This window comes from Mchenga conophoros, linkage group LG23, assembly GCF_057382185.1.
Source record: "Mchenga conophoros isolate Kocher_MC1m ecotype Shallow Benthic linkage group LG23, M_conophoros_male_GT1.1, whole genome shotgun sequence".
NCBI lineage: Eukaryota > Metazoa > Chordata > Actinopteri > Cichliformes > Cichlidae > Mchenga > Mchenga conophoros.
Genome location: NC_140547.1, coordinates 54,487,344 through 54,511,774, shown reverse-complemented (window position 1 = coordinate 54,511,774; position 24,431 = coordinate 54,487,344).

Genomic DNA, 24,431 nt, shown 5'->3' with positions numbered 1-24,431 from the left:
TATACTGCTGATTTATAAGAAATACTGTTTTCAGAGAATCATGGCCTTTTTTGTCTGATTAGGAAGAACAGAACATACCGTAGAGGTTTTCTACCCCATCTCATCAGGAGGAGATAAAACAGGAAGCCAAGGCCGTCACTTAGGCGCCGTAAGAGAGAAAGAATGTGAATGCTTAGTTTGGAAAGGGGCTGAAGCTATCAGAATGTGAGAAACGCTCAGACACTTCGAGATCTGGTGAACACCCTCCTGTCCACATCTCCCGACTAGACGTTAATGCTCAAAGTGTTGTATGGAATAATGAGATGATTGAGCATTTATACACCGAGTGTTGTTCTTCCTTCAGCCCAAAGATCAAAGAATTAGGATATTTAACAATTCTTAACTATTTAAACATCTTTCAGTATCCGGCTCTGTTTGCACACTACAACCTGGGCTTGCCACTTATCTGCACTCTAATTTTTATAACTGTACAGTACTCTGCTTTGGTAACTATTGTCCATGATGTAAATATGTGTCAGGGTTCCTGGGTCATTGACCCAGTGTTTTCTGTTTTGTCATGCTCAGTTTATTTTCACATCTGTGTTTTCTGTGCCAGCATACCGCCTGTGTATTGTGTTCCAGTTATTTCCATGTATCATTAGTCAGACTAAGTTCAGCTGCGTACTCACCGGTTTCTAATCATTCATCACCCAGCGTGTATTTAAGTCCTCAGTTCCATCCGATCCTTGTCGTGTCATTGATGTACGTCTGATGTTACGTTGTCCTTCCCGTGTGTTCCCTCAGTTCAGTCAGCCGTTCAGTTGTCTAGCCAGTCAGTGTCCGTTCACCCTCTGTTCACCCATTCCCTATAATAAACCTTCACCTACCTGCCAGTCCTGCGTTTGGGTTCCTTCTTCCTCACCTCCACACAACGCCTGACAATATGTAAAAAGGGTGTTTCTGTTCTGTGTTCTGTTCTGTTTGTGTATGTGGTTTTTTTTTTTTTTTTTCCCTTGTGGGACAATTAAAGGATTATTCTACTCTATTCTATCTCCACCGGAAGTCAGCACCCCTCCACGTCCTGCTCAGACTGCATGTCTACGTCCATCACCCAAACCACACCGATGCCATCAAAGGTGGCCTCCTGAACTGTGTTGTCGCTGCTGCTTCAGATGCAATTGGCCCCCTGAGCTGGTTCTGTGCCAGCACTTCTCATGCAGTCAGTCCACAGAACTGTGTCTGCGCCGTTGCTTCCCATGTGGTTGGTCCCTAGAACTGTTTTTGTTTTATTCTCTGGCTCAAGGTTTTTCTTTTGATTCTGCGTTTCAGTGCCGGCCTCTGGTTTGTGATAGTTCTGTGTCCCGTGTTAGTGTATTCTGTTTTGCTTCCTTCCTGTCTCGTTATTTCAGATTAGTCCCAGCTGTGTTTCCCTCCTGTTTCCCAATCCCTCGTTACTAAACCCTGTGTTTTCCTCTGTCTGTTGTTGCATCTTACACCCTCTTTGACAAGTAACAATTGAAACCAGGAGCACGGAGAAAACACACAGCAAACTCCTAGCATAGGGGCGATCGTGGCTCAAGAGTTAGGAGTTTGCCTTGTAATCAGAAGGTTGCCGGTTCGAGCCCCGGCTTGGACAGTCTCGGCCGTTGTGTCCTTGGGCAAGACACTTCACCTGTTGCCTACTGGTGGTGGTCAGAGGGCCCGGTGGCGCCAGTGTCCGGCAGCCTCGCCTCTGTCAGTGCGCCCCAGGGTGGCTGTGGTTACAATGTAGCTGCCATCACTAGTGTGTGAATGGGTGGATGACTGGATGTGTAAAGCACTTTGGGGCCTTAGGGACTAGAAAAAGCGCTATACAACTGCAGGCCATTTACATTTAGTCTCCAGTTTGTTCATGCCTAGTTCTCTGTTTCCAGTCATTACGTTTTGTTTCCTGCATTTTGCATTCGAGTTTTTACAGCATAATAAAAGCTGCCTCTTTTATTTCATTCCCCCATGTATGCATTTGGGTCCATCATCCTTGCCTGCCACACAGCTTACCATGACAGCTACAGGTTTGTCCCACCCTGTCACAAGCTGAGAACAGGGTCTAAATGCCCCAGGCACCCAAGAATCTGACATGGAAGAGGTCCAAGCCACACTGGATCTTTGCCTCCAAGGGTCAACAACCACGCCAGAAAATCCAGCCTTGCACCCTGGAACCAACAAGTACCCACATCCCAGGGAAGGGGAGCCATGTCCAGATCTGCACACACACACACACACACACACACACACACACACACACACACACACACACACACACAGTTTCCCTTGCCGCTGACGATTTGAGAAAAGTCCTCACCTTCTCTTCCAAAAGGTTTAAATTTCACACTGTATCCTTGTAAAATGTTTCTAAATACCAAGATTTTAAAGTTAACTGCTTTTTTTTTTACAGTACAGGGTGCCCACCATACACCTTTGTTTCCAGGTGTATGGTGGAAACAAACACCTTTGTTAAAAAGAAAATGTGAAACTGACACAGGTTGGAAAATGGTTTCTAATTTAAATGTTTCACTTCTTAATTATATTTTTATATAATAAAAAATAATTAAAAAAAACTTTGATATTTTTAGTGTGACAAATTTTATTTCAACAAGGACAGATCATTAGAAAGAATGAACATGATTTATTGACGAACAGAATATAGATAAATGTTAGAGTCTGATGACCCGTCCCGGCAGAAAGAACCCCCAGCTGTGAAAGGGATTAGAGCCAGAGCCCGGAGCCTAATGTTGGTGGTGGAGATGAAGGTGGCTTGAATAGAGCTTGAGTGATGAGAGGTGGAGATGGGCCATCTGTGAAGGAGAAAGACAGATGCGCGGTTACATTTGAAGTACGTGGCATCAATGCTGATTGGTCTGGAGAAGGCCAGGAGAAGGTGATTGGACTAGACCAGTGATGACACAAACAGCTTGACAGTGTGGGAAAGTGGACATGATAAAGCTTTGATTCAGCTGGCAGCACATGGAAGCAGAAAGATGTGAGCTCATAGATCTGCCTTACTGAACTTGCGCATAAGCTTTATTTTTAAAAAATTCATTTTATGTAAAATGATAGAAAATGCAAATGCAAGGTGCAAGCCTGTACTTTCACCAGCATTTCACATTTATTATTCACACTTCAGTGTGCCATTGTACACTCAGCAATCAAATTTTAGATATGCATTTACAGTGTAGTAACAGAATACATGTACCAGTGCTATGTGTTTAAAATACAAAATATGAGTAACTGTATTCCGTTACAGTTACCATTTAAAAAGGTGGTATTCAGAATACAGTTACTTTGGGTTAGCTTTTTACTTTGCTGAAATAAAGGGATTACACGGTGGTCTTTCCCGTTTCATATGTTCGGCTATGCCCTTTCTATTTTTGGTAATTCCACGCCGGTGGAAACCCAAACAAAACACGCATTAAGAGGTTCTTTGTCTCAATCTCACCGCCCATGTCACCTTAATGACGTGAAGAAATATTTTTTAAAAGTATTTAAAATGAAGGCAATAGGCAGATGCATTGCCCTAAAGAACGTAGTCTCATAGGCAGTGTAGTCAGTGCTGCAGGCAGAATGGACTGCCATACCCGTTATGTGTCTGTGAGCGAGGGAGGGAGAAAAAGTACGAGCTGTCACCGAGCAGAAACGGGAGCTGGAAGCATGTAAATATAATAATAACCACTGCAGCCAAACAGAGTGCCTGACGAGCCCAGCTGTAAGTAAGCTATTAAGACTCGACTGTACACTGTGTTCGTGTTTTCCTCTGACACAATAAGCTCCGTTGGAGCCTTTCAACGCCTCTCTCTGTCTCTCGCTAGCAAAGTTGACCCAGACAACAAAGTAAAGCTATTTTTCAGCTACGAGCTGACATGAACCCGACGTATTAGCCAGAGGTCCCTTTACTACAGTTCGGAGCCACAGACCTGTTTTACATACACGCGGAATAGTTTTCTACACGAAATCACTGCAAAAAGTGCAGCCTTACCTAATGTCCACCTACTGTTACTCATTTATATTAAGATTTTAACATCTACTAATAAAAAACACAGCAATAGTACATTCATGCAGTTGTAAAAAGCTTGATAATATATTAAGTAATCCAAAGTATTCAGAATACGTTACTCTCATTGAGTAAAGTAACAGAATACGTTACTAAATAGATTTTGGGGCATGAAATCTGTAATCTGTAGTGGAATACATTATAAAAGTAACTTTCCCAACACTGTGCATTTACAGCATTAAACTCAAATTTAAAACAGTTTTATCTTTTAAATAAACATGGTATATTTGTGAAATTATATTGACTTTTTTGTACTTTCATTGATATTTCATGTATTCAGAGGAAATGTCAAATTTATGGGCAACATTCTGTTAAATTACAATTTATTTTCAATGCAGTTTGAAGAACCTGAGTGAAGTCATATTTTCTGATGAAGTGAATTTAAGTATTATTTTTTGTTGCACATTCTCAGTAAAGCTAAAAGTTTTAACAACTTTAATGCACATGTACAGCAGTTCTAACCAACCAGTACTAAGATTTTGGATCTAGCTGTCCCAAATTACAGATCCTAATTCATTTTGATTGTAAGGAAGACCAGTGAAATTTTCAGGCTTTGAGGTATCTGTGTTTAAACACAGTGTTTAATGTTTAAGTTTAACCTGCTGGTTTTCTAAATGACTGCAGATTCCAAGATCATCATTTCAAACACATGTACAAGTAATTCAGATGTGTCTCCATGTTTCCAAGGTCAGGAAGAGTCTGTCACCCTCAGATAACAGGAAATTGGTTAAGATAAGATAAGATAAGATAAGATAATATAAGATAAGATAAGATAATCCTTTATTAGTCCCACGTGTAGGAAATATTTTGGTCACGGCAGCAAGAGAGTAATAAAAATTAAGAAAAAAAAGAAAAAACAAACAAACAATGGAAGAGAAGAAGACAAATAGCATAACATAACATAACATAACATAGCAAAATAGAAAACAATACTATATACAATAGAATAAAATATTGTACAAAATAGAATAAAATACTTTCTTACATTGGGAACACTTGATACTATTGCACATCAGGGAGACAGGGCAAGAATTACAACTGTGTATGCAATGTGTGTGTGTCTGTCTGCAGAGGATGTTCAGGAGCTATTGACTTAAGCCAGCCCTGAACTGGAAACAGCTCGAGCATCGCTAGCCTCGGTCCAGTGAGTTTTACATTGTCATGGACTGAGGCCCACTAACAAATAACCAAAAAGCCCCTGCTCAAAAATCTACATCTTCAAACTCAGCTCCCATTTGCGGCTGGCCACATGAATAAGTCAAGTGCCTTCTAAATACAAGTTCTATCATCAGACAAGGCAAAGGCTCAGCTATTTGGCCACGATGACAAGAAGAATGATTGCAGGGGTAAAGTTGAGGCTTTTAAACCCAAGGGCACTGTACCAACTGTCAAATATGATACTGGCACCAAATACCTAGAAGAACTGGTTTTAGAACGTCTGTGAAGGTTCTCGGTCATTCAGGTCATCGTATTCTAAGGAGCTTGGAAGGAAAAGAGTCTGGACTTCATTAGGTTGCTTGAAGACGTTTCATCTCTCATCCGAGAAGCGTCTTCAGTTCTAGGGTCAAATGGTTAAGAGTCCCAGAGCTGAATTTTTTAGAATGGATAAAGCAGGCCAACAGTAAGCTTCTGGAATAGCCTTCCAAAAACCCCAACCTCAAAATTTGTGGGCTATAATTGAAAGCTGGGTCTGAATCAGTAAATGAACCAATTCAAATGTGCTCTACTAATTTATGCCATGAAGAGTGGTCAAATATGCGACCATAATTGTGCCAGAAGTTTGGTACAGGCTACTAAAAGCATCTGATCTTGCAGCAACTTGCAAAGGGACATTAAATCAAATATTTGTGGAGTGTATGCATGTATCCTGCTCAAAAGATTTCAAGGAACCCTTTAAAAACAGATCAGATATCAATGTGAAAAGAAAAATCATGCTGGGTCTTGATATTCATATGGAGTATCAAGTATCAAGAGTAGCAATGAAGGGATACCACATTAATTGATAGAAATTAAAATGATCAACCTACATTATGCACTCCACACTGTATATAAATGCCACTTGTTTTGCACATATTCAACTCTGTATATTTTATATATTTTATTATTATTATTATTATTTTATTTTATTTTTTTACTATTTAATTTGTAAAAATGTGTATACACACACACACACACACACACACACACACACACACACACACACACACACACACACACACACGTAGGAAAATATTTAGTATACACATCCAGAAATGCATACACTATTATATATTGTACATATATTTATTAGTTTCAGGTTGGCCATTCTTGTATTTTGCTCGTTTGTGTTGTTGTGTTTGCACATCTCTGTTGCTTGTGGGGCTCGCACACAAGAATTTCACTCACATGTGCTGTGCCAGTGTGCCTGCACATGTGATGTGACAATAAAAAGTGATTTGATTTGATTTGATTTGATTTGATTTGACAAAGGGCTGAATTCAAAGTCAACAGAAAATCAAAGTTAAAATTGTTGTGGCAGGCTAGTTCGTTTTGCTGAAATTTTATTGCAGTATTTCAAAATGGTTCAGAAATTTGATAGACACTACATGCTTGTATGCATGCTTGACACCATTGGGGCATACTTCTAATGAGATGATGTATGGTTTACTGGGGGATCTTCTCCAGATCTGGACCATGGCATCACTGAGCTCCTGGCCAGTCTGAGGTGCAATTTTCCTCAGGATGAATAAAGTATTATCAATCAATCAATCAACCAATCAATCAATCAATCAATCAATCAATTTGGTGGTGTCCGATGGACTACAGCATAATGTCCCAAATGTCTTCTATTGAATTTAGGTAAGGGAAGTGTGGGGCTAGTCAGTAGTATCAGTTCCTTCATCCTCCAGGAACTATATGAATACTCTACCCACACAAGTCCAAGGATTATATCCAAATACCTAATTGAAATCAGGGTGGCAGTGGCTAGCCTGCAGAGGTCTGTGCAGCCCTCCATGGATATGCCACCCCAGAGGATCACTGACTAACCACTAAACCAGTCATGCTGAACAATGTTACAGGGAACATTCTTATTCTTCACTGCTTCTCCAGACTCATTTATCTTTGTTACATGTGCTCAGGCTGAACCATTTTATCTGTGAAACTGACAGGACACTAGTGATGGATCAATATTCACACCAGTGGCCTGCAGGAGGACATTTTCTATGACTTTGGCAGTACTGTTTCTCTTTGCACCAAGGAGAGGATACCGCTGCTGCGTGGAAACCGGGTCCAAGTGGCTCTTTGGGTGTTAAAGGTTGCAGACCCCTGGTCTATTGCATAGATGTACCCAAAGAGCAGTAAAAATGAGTCAGCCAGATATTTGGGACCATTCAAAAGTATTTCATCCTCAACGACAATGCAGATGCTTTCGGGACTGAAGAAGGCCGAATCAGTAGTGTCATCCGTCAGCAGAGCCACAGGAGTGTCAGTGAGGTCTGGACCATCTGCTGACTGCAAAACACAAATAATACAAGAATGAGTTCAGTCCCTCAAGGACACAAATCATGCTATTGATTAGGAATGTGAATCTTCATAAGTCGCACGTTTCTTTTAGGATTATAATGTCAACGATTTAATTTGATATTGCGATACATTATAATGCATTACAATAATCTTAATTTGGGTTTGGTCAATAAATATGTTTAAATAAATGTTTTCAATAATAAATATATATCAAGATATTTGTTTTTGTTATTTACCAAACATTTCTCTGACCACAACATGACACCTCCAAAAAAAGAACATTTGAATTTTAAAAGGCAGATAGTTTTTATCTGCGGATTTTGTTTTGTAAAAAATCTTTCAACTATTTTCATGTTTTCTGGTTTATGCGTAACAATCTTCTTGCAATCTTATTCAATCTTATTCTTGTTCTCCCATCTAATAGTTGATAGATGAACTTGGAGGCATCTTCACGCAGGTACACAGGAAGTGCACGAAGGACGAGGGCCCGTCTTGTATTTACATCACGTTGTTCCTAGATGAACATTCTTCTTCTTCTTGTCCTTAGTGGGCGACCAGCGGCGGTGGTCTGCCGCGCAACCAGTACGCTGCTGTAGGTGCCACAGGTTCTCTTGCTTGACCAACGATTATCTTCCACGCTTTTCGATCTAAGGCGATGGTTCTTGCCTGCTCGAGGTCAAGTCGAAGGGCCTTCAAATCATCCTGGATTTGTTTCATCCATGTCTTCTTTGGTGCATTTCGATGCACCCTCCAATCGGTGGGGCGGGTCAACCAGAGTAGGCCATGGGGGTAGCGGCTCGGGTCCATTCGACAAATGTGGCCAAACCAACGGAGTCGGCAGCGCTGGATTAGGTCGCCGATCGTCGGTTGGCTGCCGCAGCTGGTGAGATGGTGTCATTCGAATGACGGTCGCAAAGGGAAACGCCGAGAATGCATCTAAGGCAACGCATTTGGAAAACTTCGAGCTTGCTCAGGTCGTGTTTGAGCATTGTCCACGTCTCTGCGCCGTAAAGTAGAATGGGCAGATGAACATACAATATCTATTAGAATAGTATTTACACAAATGCAGAGTAAAAGCAAAGTGTTGGATAGCCATATTCTGATTGTCATTGTTATAGATCAGGGGTGTCCAAACTTTTTGTGTAACGGGCTAAACTTGTCAATCTAGAAGGGTAACCCTACCCAACCTTGCCATAGATGGTAAATTCAGTATTTTGGTTCACCATATTTTTTAATAATACACTTTTTAAATTAATATTTCCATTGTAAATGCTTCAATAACTCACAAAGGAAAAACTCCTTTTCACACGTGGTTGCAGTGCTTTACTGACAGAAAGTGTAGTTGGTTAAAACTGTGGAAACTGTTGAAATAAATGAAATGAAATGAAATGAAATGAAAGGAGATAAATCTTTTTAACACAACACTTTTTGATAGCATACATTTTCTCAAGATGTCCTTCTCCTAAAATGACAACCTTGTACCCATGGCATAATCACTTAATCTCAGGGCACAGTTTAAGCAATTCACACTATAGCTTCCTCCAGCTCTGTACAAACCATCTGTTAATGTAATTCTAAATCATGTGAAATGAAAAATTTACCTGAATGTCATAAATTCTCATGAGCTTTGCTAGCTCCTCTGCAATCTTACCAGTCTTGATGGCCTTGTCTCAGAACAAAGTGATGAGTCTAGGCATGTGTGTCTCCAGAATTGTATGCGCAGGTTAACATTGTTGCAACCACCTTTACATGAACAGAAATACACAGAAATGTACAAAGATGAATTAGGAACAGAATTGTTAATGTATTTTAAGAAGTTTTCAGGTTAGCAAAACCAGAGCAATTCTAGTCACAACCAAGACCAAAATAGAAAGTTATTTGTCATTCTTTGTAATGTTATCTAAAGGAAATTTAAATAAACTTCTAGACTCTTTGTTTACTGTGAATGAGAAAAAAACACGTTGTTGCTTTTTGGTAAATTCTTTGAAAATGTAGACTTTTAAAAACCGTGAGAACAGTAAAATTATATATATATATATATATATATATATATATATATATATATATATATATATATATATATATATATATATAAACAAAAGAACACCAAGCACGCCCCTGCGGGCGGTTTATCCTTCAAGCTCGGGTCCTCTACCAGAGGCCTGGGAGCTTGAGGGTCCTGCGCAGTATCTTAGCTGTTCCCAGGACTGCGCTCTTCTGGACAGAGATCTCCGATGTTATTCCCGGGATCTGCTGGAGCCACTCGCCTAGCTTGGGAGTCACCGCACCTAGTGCTCCGATTACCACGGGGACCACCGTTACCTTCACCCTCCACATCCTCTCGAGCTCTTCTCTGAGCCCTTGGTATTTCTCCAGCTTCTCGTGTTCCTTCTTCCTGATGTTGCTGTCATTCTGAACCGCTACATCGATCACTACGGCCGTCTTCTTCTGTTTGTCTACCACCACTATGTCCGGTTGGTTAGCCACCACCATTTTGTCCGTCTGCATCTGGAAGTCCCACAGGATCTTAGCTCGGTCATTCTCCACCACCCTTGGGGGCGTCTCCCATTTTGACCTCGGGACTTCCAGGTTATACTCGGCACAGATGTTCCTGTACACTATGCCGGCCACTTGGTTATGGCGTTCCATGTATGCCTTTTCTGCTAGCATCTTGCACCCTGCTGTTATGTGCTGGATTGTCTCTGGAGCATCTTTACACAGCCTGCACCTGGGGTCTTGCCTGGTGTGATAGACCTCAGCCTCAATGGATCTTGTGCTTAGTGCTTGTTCCTGTGCTGCCATGATTAGTGCCTCTGTGCTGTCTTTCAGTCCAGCTTTGTCCAGCCACTGGTAGGATTTCTGGATATCAGCCACCTCCTCTATCTGCCGGTGGTACATACCGTGCAGGGCCCTGTCCTTCCATTATGGTTCCTCGCCTTCCTCCACTTTCTTGGGTTTCTGCTGCCTGAGGTATTCACTGAGCACGCTGTGAGTTGGGGTCATCTTTGTGATGTATTCTGGGATGTTCCTTGTCTTATCCTGGACTGTGGTGCTGACACTCACCAGTCCCCGGCCCCCTTCCTTCCGTTCACTCTTGGCATACAGCTTGTTTCATCCATGTACAGGAGGTGGCTGACAACTGCTCTGCTCCGCTCCGTAGTCGGTATCCGTAGCCAGTCTTCTCAATTATCTCACTGAGGGGGTTCAGGCCTATGCAGAACAGCAGTGGGAACAGAGCATCTCCTTGGTAGATCCCGCACTTGATGGTGACTTGTGCTATGGGCTTGGAGTTGGCCTCCAGTGTTGTCTACCACATCCCCATTGAGTTCCTGATGAAGGCTCTCAGGGTCCTATTGATCTTGTACAGTTCTCGGCATTCCAGGATCCAGGTGTGGGGCATTGAGTCATAGGCCTTCTTGTAATCAATCCAGGCAGTGCACAGGTTGGTCAGTCTGGTCTTGCAGTCTCGGCTGACTGCTTGGTCTGCCAGTAGCTGGTGTTTTGCGCCTCTGGTATTCTTGCCAATTCCTTTCTGTGCCCCGCTCATGTATTGACCCATGTGCCTGTTCATCTTAGCCGATATGATGCCTGACAGGAGCTTCCACGTGGTGCTGAGGCAGGTTATTGGTCGGTAGTTGGAGGGGACCGGTCCCTTCTGGGGGTCCTTGGGGATCAGGACGGTCCGACCTCAACTAGCAGCTGGTTCATTTGTGCTGCCAGACGCTCGTGGAGTGCAGTCAGCTTCTTTAGCCAGTAGGCGTGAACCATGTCAGGGCCTGGTGCTGTCCAACTCTTCATACTGGAGACCCTTTCTTGGATGTCTGCCACTGTGATGGTTACTGGACCCTGTTCAGGGAGGTCGCTGTGGTCTGCCCTCAGATCCACTAGCCACTGTGCATTGCCGTTATGGGTTGCGTCCTTCTCCCATATGCTCTTCCAGTATTGCTCCGTCTCCAGCCTTGGTGGTGCTGTTCTCTTATTGTTGCCTTGCCACTGAGAGTACACCTTTGCTGGTTCTATGGAGAACAGCTGGTTTATTCTCCTGCCTTCTATCTCTCTGGTGTACCTCCTCAAGCAGCTGGCCAAGGCTGTGAGTCGTTGCTTGGCAGTTTCCAAGGCCTCAGGTATGGACAGCTTCCTGTACTTCTTAGGGACCTTCCTCATCGCGCCTTTCTGCAACTCAGATAGTTGGCTAATGTGTATATATATATATATATATATATATATATATATATATATATATATATATTAGGGGTGCAGTGATATTCGTATCGATATTGAACCGTTCGATACAGTGCTTTCGGTTCGGTACGCATATGTATCGAACAATACAACATTTGTAATTTATTTTATCAACTTTCCTTCTGACGATGCTGTCTGTGTTGAGCGCTCAGTGAATCTGTGTTCGACTACTCCGCCTAGGCTGCACTGTCGAGCGCAGATCCACTGAGCGCTCAACACAGACAGCATAGTCAGAAGGAAGAGAGCAGGGCAAGCTAGCAAGACAGAAGTTAAGCTCTCCTTGCAACATGGACCTCCCCCACCCTCATTCAGATCTGGCGTTTGGAATTATTTTGGTTTTCATGTGACGTATGACCCTGAAGGTAAGCGAGTCATGGACTAAAGTAAAACAGTATGTTGGATGTGCCATGCAATGCTCAATTACATGGGTGGGAACTAGTGTGTTAGCGCAGTTAGCTCGTTAACGTGTTGGCCGTCTAGCCCCATGCACGGGGCGATCGGCGGTAGCTCGTTAACGGAGATTTGCCGTGTTGTGGCGTTAAGGTTATTTCAACGAGATTAACCTGAAAGCACTAGTGGGAACACAACGAATATGACTGCACATTTACGCCGACATCATCCTAGTGCAAAGACAAAAACAACAAGCATGCTACTAACTTTAGCCGAGTCATTTAGACAGCTGTTAAAACATGATTCTCCTTATGCTGCTGAGAATATAGCCCAGAAGAAGCGGATAGTATAGCTTTTATTTTGGAAAGAGACATTTCTCTGTAATAAACTTTTCCAAAGATGAGTGATTCCTCAATCAGATACAGGGCTGGCAATATCGCTAGCCCGACATCCTGGGGCTAGCGATTTTTTCAGTCGGGCTACCAAAATCTATCTCTTCCCTGCCCGTCGGGCTATTGTAGGAAGTAAAAATATATGTCAATGCTTTTGCATTCTTTCAGAAATGTAGCTGGGTAATTATGTCATTGGCATCGGTGAGCCACTGTCAATATGTGACATATTGAAATCGCGTTTGAATTTGCGCTTGTTTTTTGCTTTCACTTTGCAATCGTGCGAACTGTGTATAGAGAGCGACAGCACTGATCTGTGAGTGAAATCTCCCGCAGCAAGCTTAAACATATGAGAGGTTGATCACGCAGAGAATCGCTGAGCTTATGTGAGTGCGTGTGTAAAAGCAGCAGGATATATATTTTAGTTCTGCTGAGCCAAATAAGACAGGTCAGGGTGAAGAAGTGACAGCCAAAGAAAAGCTTACCGCAAAACGGAGAAGTTATGACAAATCAGACTATAAGGCAAAAAGAAAGTGCAGCTTTATGGTTTCATGGACAAAATAATTTCTGTGGCTGCAATATGACGAGCTAAATAACCAGGGCTGCACATAAGTGGTCCGCAGGTGCGCATTCGCTGTCAAAATAAAAAACACGCACAAGGGTTAGGGTTAAATTTAAAAACTGTACTTTTGAGTTAAAATATATATTTATAATTTTAATAAATGACAAATTAAAAAGGCATGAACATTTTTTTTGTATCGAAAAAATATCGAACCGTGACACCAAAGTATCGAACCGAACCGTGAATTTTGTGTATCGTTGCACCCCTAGTGTGTGTGTGTATACATATTTAGGGCCCGAGCACCGAGAGTGCGAAGGCCCTATTGTATCTGCTCCGTTTCTTATTATTATTATTATTATTATTATTATTATTATTATTATTATTCAGGCGAAACAAGGGCCTTTTTGAGGGCCTAAACATGCTCAAAAACTCATGAAATTTTGCACACATGCCAGGTCTGGTGAAAAATTTTGTATTTTAATGGTTTTACATATGAGCACTGGGAAATGGCTCTAGAGCGCCACCTATGCCTTGTTAAATGCAGCCCTACGACCACATCGTTTGAGCTACATGTATGAAATTTGGCACACATGTGTATCATGCCAAGACGAACAAAAAAGTCTGTGGGCCCATTGACGCAAACCCAACAGGAAGTCCGCCATTTGGAAGAGAAGGTGACATTTTGGCTCTAATTTTGCCATTTCCATGCCTCGAACTTTTGCGAACTCCTCCTTGGGGTTTGATTTCATAACCTTCATATTTGGTCAGTGTCAACTACACCCTTGTGCCATGTTAAATTGCGGAGCTTTTGAGTTTTCACAATACTATGAGGCCGTGGCGCCATGGCGAATTTCGATGACTCGCCATGAAAATCTTATTGCCTCTCATTTTGTCATACATTTTCTGACCTTGACCAAAGTGAACACATATGATAAGGCTCCACCCCTGAACATATTTCAACTGCCATATTTGACATCAAGGACAGCGCCACCTAGTGGGAACAGGAAATGTCATGTTTTACACTTTGGGGTACAGTATAGTGATGGGTGACATCTGCAGCCTCAAATTTCTCCAGGAAAGCCTTAAGGAGTTGGTCTTGGGTTACAGTGAAAACTGTGAGTTTTCGCGAAAGGGTGTGACCCCAGCAGCATGGCGAACTTTGATGTCACGCCATGAAGAAACAAATTAGTATAACTCAATGAAATCCAGTCTGATCAGTACCAGACTTTACAGGCATGATGTCAGACCCGCCCTGAACAGATTGATGTGCCCACTGTCGGAAATACGGACAGCGCCACCTAGTGGCAACAGGAAATGTCATGGCTTTAATTTTGTTGTACTGATTTTCACAGGTTCATCGTGGCCACCTCAAAAGCGGTGAATATCAACATCAGTCCCTCGTGATGCTTCAGTGCAAAAATTGTGACTTTAAACTGAACGGCGGACCCTGGTGGCAACGCTGTTCAACATGAAAGATGAAGTAGCTTTTGAGGGGCTTGGAAAGTTTATAGAGGCTTGAAATTTGGCACACACCTCCAAATGGATGAACGCTTTGTTGGCATGTGATCATTTTCATTGAATAGCGCGAAATGGCTCCACAGCGCCCCCTACAATATTTCAAAACATCAGCCCCTGCTCTGTGTTTCATCTATGAGTCTGACACTTGGTAAGCTTGTGTAAGATATCAAGATGTACAAAAAAGTCTCTTGGAGCAATATCCCAAATCCAACAGGAAGTCAGCCATTTTAAAATTAATGTGTAATTTTGGCAACATTTTCCCCCCTTTTCAGGCCTCATACTTTGACGAACTCCTCCAAGGGATTTCATCATATTGAAGCATTCTTCAGTGTGTAGAATCTAAAGACCTTTGTGATGTTAAATTGCGAAGCTTTTTCCGTTCAGGGAAACGGGGTGGTCATGGCGGCACGTAGAGTTTCAATCACTTGCAAAAAGCAGTAATCTGCTGTCACTAAAAAACACAATGTCCAATCTCTCCCAAAGGTCGCAGGTGTGATGAGACTCAAGCTTGGAAATGTTTGTTATGCTATTTGTCAATAATGGTTAGAGCGCCACCTAGTGGCATGACTATAATCCTGGTTGAATAAGATGAAATGTTAGCTGGTGATTAAAAGCATGAAATCCATCAATGTGACATCACATCGGACGTGCCGGTTTGAGGTGTTGGCAGTGGCTCGACGTGCCGGGGGTGCGAGGGCCCTCATAACGCTGCTTGCAGCTTTAATTTACAAATTAAAATCAGATCTCAAGATGGTGGAGCATTGATCAAGCTCTTATAGCCTCTTGTGGCCCCCACCTAATCATAAAAGCCTACACATTCACATTCTTTCTCTCACACGGCGCCCAAGCTATGACCTTGGCTCCCTGTTTATCTGCTCCTGCTGAGATGGGGCAGAAAGCCTCTCCAGTATGTTCTGTTCTCTTCTAATCAGACAAATAAGGCGATGACTTTCTGCGAACAGTATTTCTTATAACTCAGCAGTATAATGCATCATAAAACAATATCATTCATTCACAATCAATCAGCAGTCTAATGCAATGCAAATGAGTCTAACAAATGTAATGGTTATGACCTTCTTCTAATTCAGCTGAATAATGCAAACTAAAACTACATAATAATTCACAATCTTTAATTAGGGGTCTAACATGGCAAAAAATAATATTATAATCCCACAATATATATATATATATATATATATATATATATATATATATATATATATGTATATATATTTTTTTTTTTTTTTTTTTTTTTTTTCTTCTGATGATGCTGTCTGTGTTGAGAGCTCAGTGGATCTGAATTCGACTTATCCGCCTAGGCTGCACTGTCGAGCGCAGACCCACTGAGCGCAGCGCAAGCTAGCGAGACAGAAGTTAAGCTCTCATTGCAACATGGCAAATTGAACCTCCCCCATCCTCATTCAGATCTGGCCTTTGGAACTATTTTGGTCTTCATGTGAAGTATGACCGTGAAGGTAAGCGCGTCATGGACAAAAGTAAAACAGTATGTCGGATGTGCCACGCAATGCTCAATTACATTGGTGGGAACTACTGCATTCGCGCAGTTAACAGAGATTTGCCATGTTGTGGTGTTAACGTCATTTCAGATTAACGCTGACAGCACTAGTGGGAACACAACGAATATGACTGCACATTTACTCCGACATCATCCTAGTGCAAAGACAAGTGGAAGCAGACAAAAACAACAAGCATGCATGCAACAAACTTTACCCGAGTCATTTAGACAGCCATTAGCACATGATTTTCCTTATGGAGACCTGATATGTTTAATATGCTGCTGAGAATAAAGCCCAGAAGAAGCATATAGTATAGCTTTTATTTTGGAAAGAGCAAATTTCTCTGTAATAAACTCTCTTTTCCAAAGATGAGTGATTTCTCGATCAGGTAGATTTTTTTTTATTATTTTATTGTTTCAGCAACATTAAATTTAAAAACTGTACTTTTGAGTTAAAATATATATTTATAATTTTAATAAATGACAAAGTAAAAAGGCATGAACATTTTTTTGTATCGAAAAAATATCGAACCGTGACACCAAAGTATCGAACCGAACCGTGAATTTTGTGTATCGCTGCACCCCTAATATATATATATATATATATATATATATATATATATATATGGTTTCTTTTCTTTTTTTTTTTACCTGTGACTCCATAAGTAGGGCTGGCTATCTGTCCACGACGTCCCTCACTTGTGGAGCTCCAACAGCTCCAACAATTTCTTGGCGACGTAGGGCATAGGTTGTGTCCATGAGCTTGCCTATGACACATTTGAGGCTACGAAGAAATACAAACATGTGCCTAATTACCGTCATGATAACACACTCATGTTGTTTAGCATTGTTCGTTTCATGCTAGCACACGCATAGACAAAGCTCAACAGCGTAAACTACTGACTGTGTAACGTGGACACTTATTGAAATAAGTATACTCACAATACGCATGTGCATTACCAGCGAATACGACAACCGGTAGAAATGGACAGCAGGGATAACAAGTTTTCGGCTTTTGGTTGTAATTTGAAGTAACATCACATATTTGTCACATTCAATAACTTCTAAAGTTACAATTACTTATATTCGAATTTATTTATAACAAACATTCACTGTGCACAAAGTACAAATATATTTCCAGTTAAAAATACAAAAAAGACTGTTTATTGAAATTAAATTTAAACAAAACAAAACAAAAAACACGTTAGACTTACCAAATTCAGGGCTGTTGATGAAAAAACTAAGGTGGTGGTCGTGATGGTTTGAAGTTGGGGACCCTTAATCCACACGGGCTGGCCAAATCTTCCCCGCATCAAGGCAAATTCAAGATGGCTGACTCAGCTTTCCTGAAGGAGCGACAAGACTCCACCCACCAGAACGTTACTAATACATGCTTCCTAAACTTTTTGAGCGTTCCAAACAAATTAGCTATAATTTATTGAGCCCTATTCAATTAAAGTTGCATAAAGGTCAACAGAGCTCAATACTATAGTTTGGTCAACTGCAAAATGACATTTGAGTGTTATGACCTTATTAGTTATGAGCTAGAACAACTGTTAGGGATTCCAGTGTTTCTTTAAAAGACTGTATGTAAGTTTAGCAATGCTAAATAACTGTTTATACTTTTTGTAGTCAAAAAGTTATACTTTTACAAATGTTTGTTGGCCATAAATAAATGGTGACATGTTTTAAACTTTACAACAAGGCTCACTTTTGGCATTTATAAATGTGTATTAGTCATTAATAAATGGTGTTATGCTTTACAGTTTACATTAAGTCTCCCATTTGGCATTTTTAAATTTTTATTAGTCATTAAAGAATGGTGTTATGCTTTACAATTTACAATAAGACGCACTTTTGGCATTTATAAATGTTTATTAATCCTTAATGATTGATGCAAAAGTTCCTTTTCCAGGCAGCAGTGAGACAGATAAAAAATTATCCCCCTCAACTTTTGTCACTCCTTAAAAAGAAAAAAAAAACCACTATAAACTTTGAATGTCTTTTCATTGCTCTCACTTGTTCCCAACTCTTCTATGATTCTATGTGAATGTGAGAGTGAATGAATAGTGGAATTGTACAGCGCTTTGAGGTTCTCGAAAAGCGCTATATAAATGCAATCCATTATTATTATTATTATTACCCTCTCACTGCACACATCTTCTTTTATCTTTCATCTCTCTTTCTGACTTTCTCTTTCTATTTTGTTTTATGGTCCCCAACAGTGCCATCCAATGGAGATTGCTTTTCTGTCAATTCAGTTTCTATTAATCTGGCATTGTGGCTTCTGGTATACATGTGGGTGTATGTTTGTGTGTGTGTGTGTGTCTGTAATCAAACTAACCACCTGCCTCCTCAACCAACAGTTTTCACCAAGGAAGTAGCTGTGGTTAGAGCAAGTGAGATGGAGGCTGAGGGCATTGTGGTGCAAGGTTCTGAGTGCCCAATTGTGCATTTGTGGTTTGCGTATATGTAGCAGGGGTTAGAGAGTAAGTGAATTAGCTCTACTTTACCAAGCCTCACAGCAGGTTACACTCTTAGACCACTGTAACCACGAGTGTGTGTGTATACAGTATTATTTGTGTTATGAGGACAGGAAGCTGAGTACATGGTCACATTGTACAAAAACCTCCCTTTTAGAGACTAAAAGCAAGCAGGTTGGTGTTATTCCTTTGAAGGAGATCTGAAAAACAATACTCGTCATATCAGGGTGAAAAACGTCTGAGTTGAATATGGCTTTAGAATACAGATTCTCCTGACTCCTGACACCTGAGATGAGGGGCTCCTGTGCAATTATACTTTTAGGGACTTGGTTGAATTCATTCATTTCTGATGATGTCATGGGTGTGGGCATTTACCTAAAATATTGAATGAACTCAAATCTCAGTTACCTTGAATTCAAGGTCAAGGTCAGAGGTCAACTTATCTGAAAATCACTTAGCATAATCAAACTTATACCCTACGTATATCTACAGAAAGGTAAAGGCGTAGCACTGGCAGCTGCCAGTTTTTCCTCTACCACAGCACCACACATTGTTGGCAGAGTAAGGCAGTCTCACTGTCATTGCCAAGATTTGAATGTTGAGCGTTGATGTCCCCCAGCAGAACAATGGAGTCCCTAGATGAAGCACTCTCCAGCCAGTGACTCCAAGAAGGCTGTGTACTCTAAGCTGACATTTGCCGCATAGGCATAAATGACATAATGACAACATAAAATGTACGTGAACAAGTATTCACACCCTTTGGTCAATACTTTGTTGGAGCACCTTTGGGAGAAACTAAACCCTCAAGTCTTTTTGAGTATGATGCTACAAGCTTGGTCCGCCTATTTTTGGGCAGTTTCTCCCGTTCTTCTTTGCAGAACCTCTCAAGCTCCATCAGGTTGGATGGGCAGCTCTGGTGCACAGTAATGTCTTCTCCAATCATATTTGATTGGGTTTATTGTTGGGCTCTGGCTCATCAACTCAAGGAGTGAAGAAGTCCAGAAGAACATAAACAACTTTTTTTGGATTTCCTTACTTGGACGCTTGAGCATGCATCAAACCACTCAAGGACATTTACAGAATGGTTCTGAAGCCACTCCTTTGTTATTTTGGCTGTATTCTTAGGTTTTCCTCATGGCATTTTATATTGTAAGGTAAAGACCCTACAGTAATACAGAGAAAGCAGAGATAAGTCTTCACCTCAGTCTGAGGTCCAGAGCACTTTAGAGCAGGTTATCATCAAGGATGTCTCTTTAGATTGCCGCATTTACTGAAGAATGGCTTCCATCTGGCTACTCTACCCTATAGGCTGATGGTGGTGTGCTGCATAAATGCTTGTCTTTCTGGAAGGTTCCCCTCTCTCCACAAAGGAACACTGGACTGGGGGTTGGGGTTGAAGCCCAATCACTCCGATTGGTCGGAGGGCCAGCTCTAGAAAGAGTTCTGGTGGTTCTAAAGGTTTTTTCTTTATGGATGGTGGAGGCCACTAGATAGTGGGGTCTTCAGTGCTGCAGAGATTCTTTCTTTGCTTACTCAGATCTACAGGGAGTGCAGAATTATTAGGCAAATGAGTATTTTGTCCACATCATCCTCTTCATGCATGTTGTCTTACTCCAAGCTGTATAGGCTCGAAAGCCTACTACCAATTAAGCATATTAGGTGATGTGCATCTCTGTAATGAGAAGGGGTGTGGTCTAATGACATCAACACCCTAAATCAGATGTGCATAATTATTAGGCAACGTCCTTTCCTTTGGCAAAATGGGTCAAAAGAAGGACTTGACAGACTCAGAAAAGTCAAAAATAGTGAGATATCTTGCAGAGGGATGCAGCAGTCTCAAAATTGCAAAGCTCCTGACGTGTGATCATCGAACAATCAAGCGTTTCATTCAAAATAGTCAACAGGGTCGCAAGAAGCGTGTGGAAAAACCAAGGCGCAAAATAACTGCCCATGATCTGAGAAAAGTCAAGCGTGCAGCTGCCAAGATGCCTCTTGCCACCAGTTTGGCCATATTTCAGAGCTGCAACATCACTGGAGTGCCCAAAAGCACAAGGTGTGCAATACTCAGAGACATGGCCAAGGTAAGAAAGGCTGAAAGACGACCACCACTGAACAAGACACACAAGCTGAAAGGTCAAGACTGGGCCAAGAAATATCTCAAGACTGGTTTTTCTAAGGTCTTATGGACTGATGAAATGAGAGTGAGTCTTGATGGGCCAGATGGATGGGCCCGTGGCTGGATTGGTAAAGGGTGGAGAGCTCCAGTCCGACTCAGACGCCAGCAAGGTGGAGGTGGAGTACTGGTTTGGGCTGGTATCATTAAAGATGAGCTTGTGGGGCCTTTTTGGGTTGAGGATGGAGTCAAGCTCAACTCCCAGTCCTACTGCCAGTTTCTGGAAGACACCTTCTTCAAGCAGTGGTACAGGAAGAAGTCTGCATCCTTCAAGAAAAACATGATTTTCATGCAGGACAATGCTCCATCACACGCGTCCAAGTACTCCACAGCGTGGCTGGCAAGAAAGGGTATAAAAGAAGAAAAACTAATGACATGGCCTCCTTGTTCACCTGATCTGAACCCCATTGAGAACCTGTGGTCCATCATCAAATGTGAGATTTACAAGGAGGGAAAACAGTACACCTCTCTGAACAGTGTCTGGGAGGCTGTGGTTGCTGCTGCACGCAATGTTGATGGTGAACAGATCAAAACACTGACAGGATCCATGGATGGCAGGCTTTTGAGTGTCCTTGCAAAGAAAGGTGGCTATATTGGTCGCTGATTTGTTTTTGTTTTGTTATTGAATGTCAGAAATGTATATTTGTGAATGTGGAGATGTTATATTGGTTTCACTGGTAAAAATAAATAATTGAAATGGGTATATACATTGGGGCAAAAAAGTATTTAGTCAGCCACCGATTGTGCAAGTTCCCCATCTTAAAATGATGACAGAGGTCAGTAATTTGCACCAGAGGTACACTTCAACTGTGAGAGACAGAATGTGAAAAAAAAAATCCATGAATTCACATGGTAGGATTTGTAAAGAATTTATTCGTAAATTAGGGTGGAAAATAAGTATTTGGTCACCTCAAACAAGGAAAATCTCTGGCTCTCACAGACCTGTAACGTCTTCTGTAAGAAGCTTTTCTGTCCCCCACTCGTTACCTGTATGAATGGCACCTGTTTGAACTCATCATCTGTATAAAAGACACCTGTCCACAGCCTCAAACAGTCAGACTCCAAACTCCGCCATGGCCAAGACCAAAGAGCTTTCAAAGGACACCAGGAAAAGTATTGTAGACCTGCACCAGACTGGGAAGAGTGAATCTACAATAGGCAAGCAGCTTGGTGTGAAAAAATCAACTGTGGGAGCAATCATCAGAAAATGGAAGACATACAAGACCACTGATAATCTCCCTCCATCTGGGGCTCCACGCAAGATCTCATCCTGTGGGGTCAAAATGATCATGAGAACGGTGAGCATAAGTGCATATGAGAGCATGAGGGTGGGAATGGATGTTTGTATATGTGTGTGCCTGTATTTCTGTGCCTATATGTCAGGTTGGGTGTCAGGCGCCACCTGTCTGGGGACATCTTAGGCCCTCCAAGTTTTGGAGGCCTATCTCCCCCTACCACCACTTCCCTGCCAGTGGCGGACTCCCTCAGACATCGGTGCGTTGGTGGTTCTTTGTGTCCGGGGATGGGCGTCCAGGTAAACACCGGCTCACTCCTTGGCGGCCGCTTATCGGGGCCTGGAGCCTGGGGCTCGCTCGGGCCACTTCGGAGGTGGGGTGCCCCCAGCCTCTCGGCCTGGGGCTCGGTCACTCAGGCACGGCTGGCTGCCGGCGGAGCTCACGGGCGCGTCACTGCAACTCCCCCTGGCTTCACACCCACAAACTACACCCTTTTTGGCTCCTACCTCAAAGCACACTGTGTTCTGTTGATCTTATGTGCTGCACAATAATGTTTAATATTTAGTATTTACTGTCATATTCCCATATATCATTGTGATGTTGTTTATTCTATTACTCTTGTTCTTTTCTGCTTGTTTTCTTTTTTCTTTCTCAGCAGGTGATCCAGGTGATTGATATATGCATTTTTTTTCTTCTTTTTTTTCCTGCTCATTCTGTTGGTTTTTGTCTTTTGCCCTTCTCCCCCGTCCCTCTTCTCAGCTGTTTCTCTTTCCCTCTTTCTTTCTCCCCTTCTTTCCCCCAGTCAAGTCTGTCCCGTATTCAGTAAGTGAAAATAAAACGAACAATAAAAGGTGAATCAAATGGACCATTACGGCAAGGCTGGGATGGTCAATTTGGTAAAGTAAATCCGTTGGGCATCTTTCTTTGCCTTTAGACAACAATTCTGATGCAAAAGAGCCAAACGGGACAGGCAAAAAAAAAAAAAAAAAAAAAAAAAAAAGAGAACGGTGAGCAAAGATCCCAGAACCACATGGGGGGACCTGGTGAATGACCTGCAGAGAGCTGGGACCAAAGTAACAAAGGTCACCATCAGTAACACACTACAACGGCAGGGAATCAAATCCCGCAGTGCCAGACGTGTTCCGCTGCTGAAGCCAGTGCATGTCCAAGCCCGTCTGAAGTTTGCCAGAGAGCACATGGATGATACAGCAGAGGATTGGGAGAATGTCATGTGGTCAGATGAAACCAAAGTAGAACTTTTTGGTATAAACTCAACTCGTCGTGTTTGGAGGAAGAAGAATACTGAGTTGCATCCCAAGAACACCATACCTACTGTGAAGCATGGGGGTGGAAACATCATGCTATGGGGCTGTTTTTCTGCCAAGGGGACAGGACGACTGATCTGTGTTAAGGACAGAATGAATGGGGCCATGTATCGTGAGATTTTGAGCCAAAACCTCCTTCCATCAGTGAGAACTTTGAAGATGAAACGAGGCTGGGTCTTCCAACATGACAATGATCCAAAACACACCGCCCGGGCAACAAAGGAGTGGCTCTGTAAGAAGCATTTGAAAGTCCTGGAGTGGCCTAGCCAGTCTCCAGACCTCGACCCCATAGAAAATCTGTGGCGGGAGTTGAAAGTCCGTGTTGCTCGGCGACAGCCCCAAAACATCACTGCTCTCGAGAAGATCTGCATGGAGGAATGGGCCAAAATACCAGCTACTGTGTGTGCAAACCTGCAAGACCTATAGTAAACGTTTGACCTCTGTTATTGCCAACAAAGGTTATGTTACAAAGTATTGAGTTGTATTTTTGTTATTGACCAAATACTTATTTTCCACCCTGATTTACGAATAAATTCTTTACAAATCCTACCATGTGAATTCATGGATTTTTTTTTCACATTCTGTCTCTCACAGTTGAAGTGTACCTCTGGTGCAAATTACTGACCTCTGTCATCATTTTAAGATGGGGAACTTGCACAATCGGTGGCTGACTAAATACTTTTTTGCCCCACCGTATTTGTTTTTTGTTAAGTTGCCTAATAATTATGCACAGTAATAGTCACCTGCACACACAGATATCCCCCTAAAATAGCTCAAACTAAAAACAAACTAAAAACTACTTCCAAAAACATTCAGCTTTGATATTAATGAGTTTTTTGGGTTCATTGAGAACATGGTTGTTGTTCAATAATAAAATTATTCCTCAAAAATACAACTTGCCTAATAATTCTGCACTCCCTGTATGCCTCAATACAGTCCTGTCTTGCAGGTCTACATACTTGACATAATAATAATAATAATAATAATAATAATAATAATAATAATAATAATCCGAATGTTGATGAAAT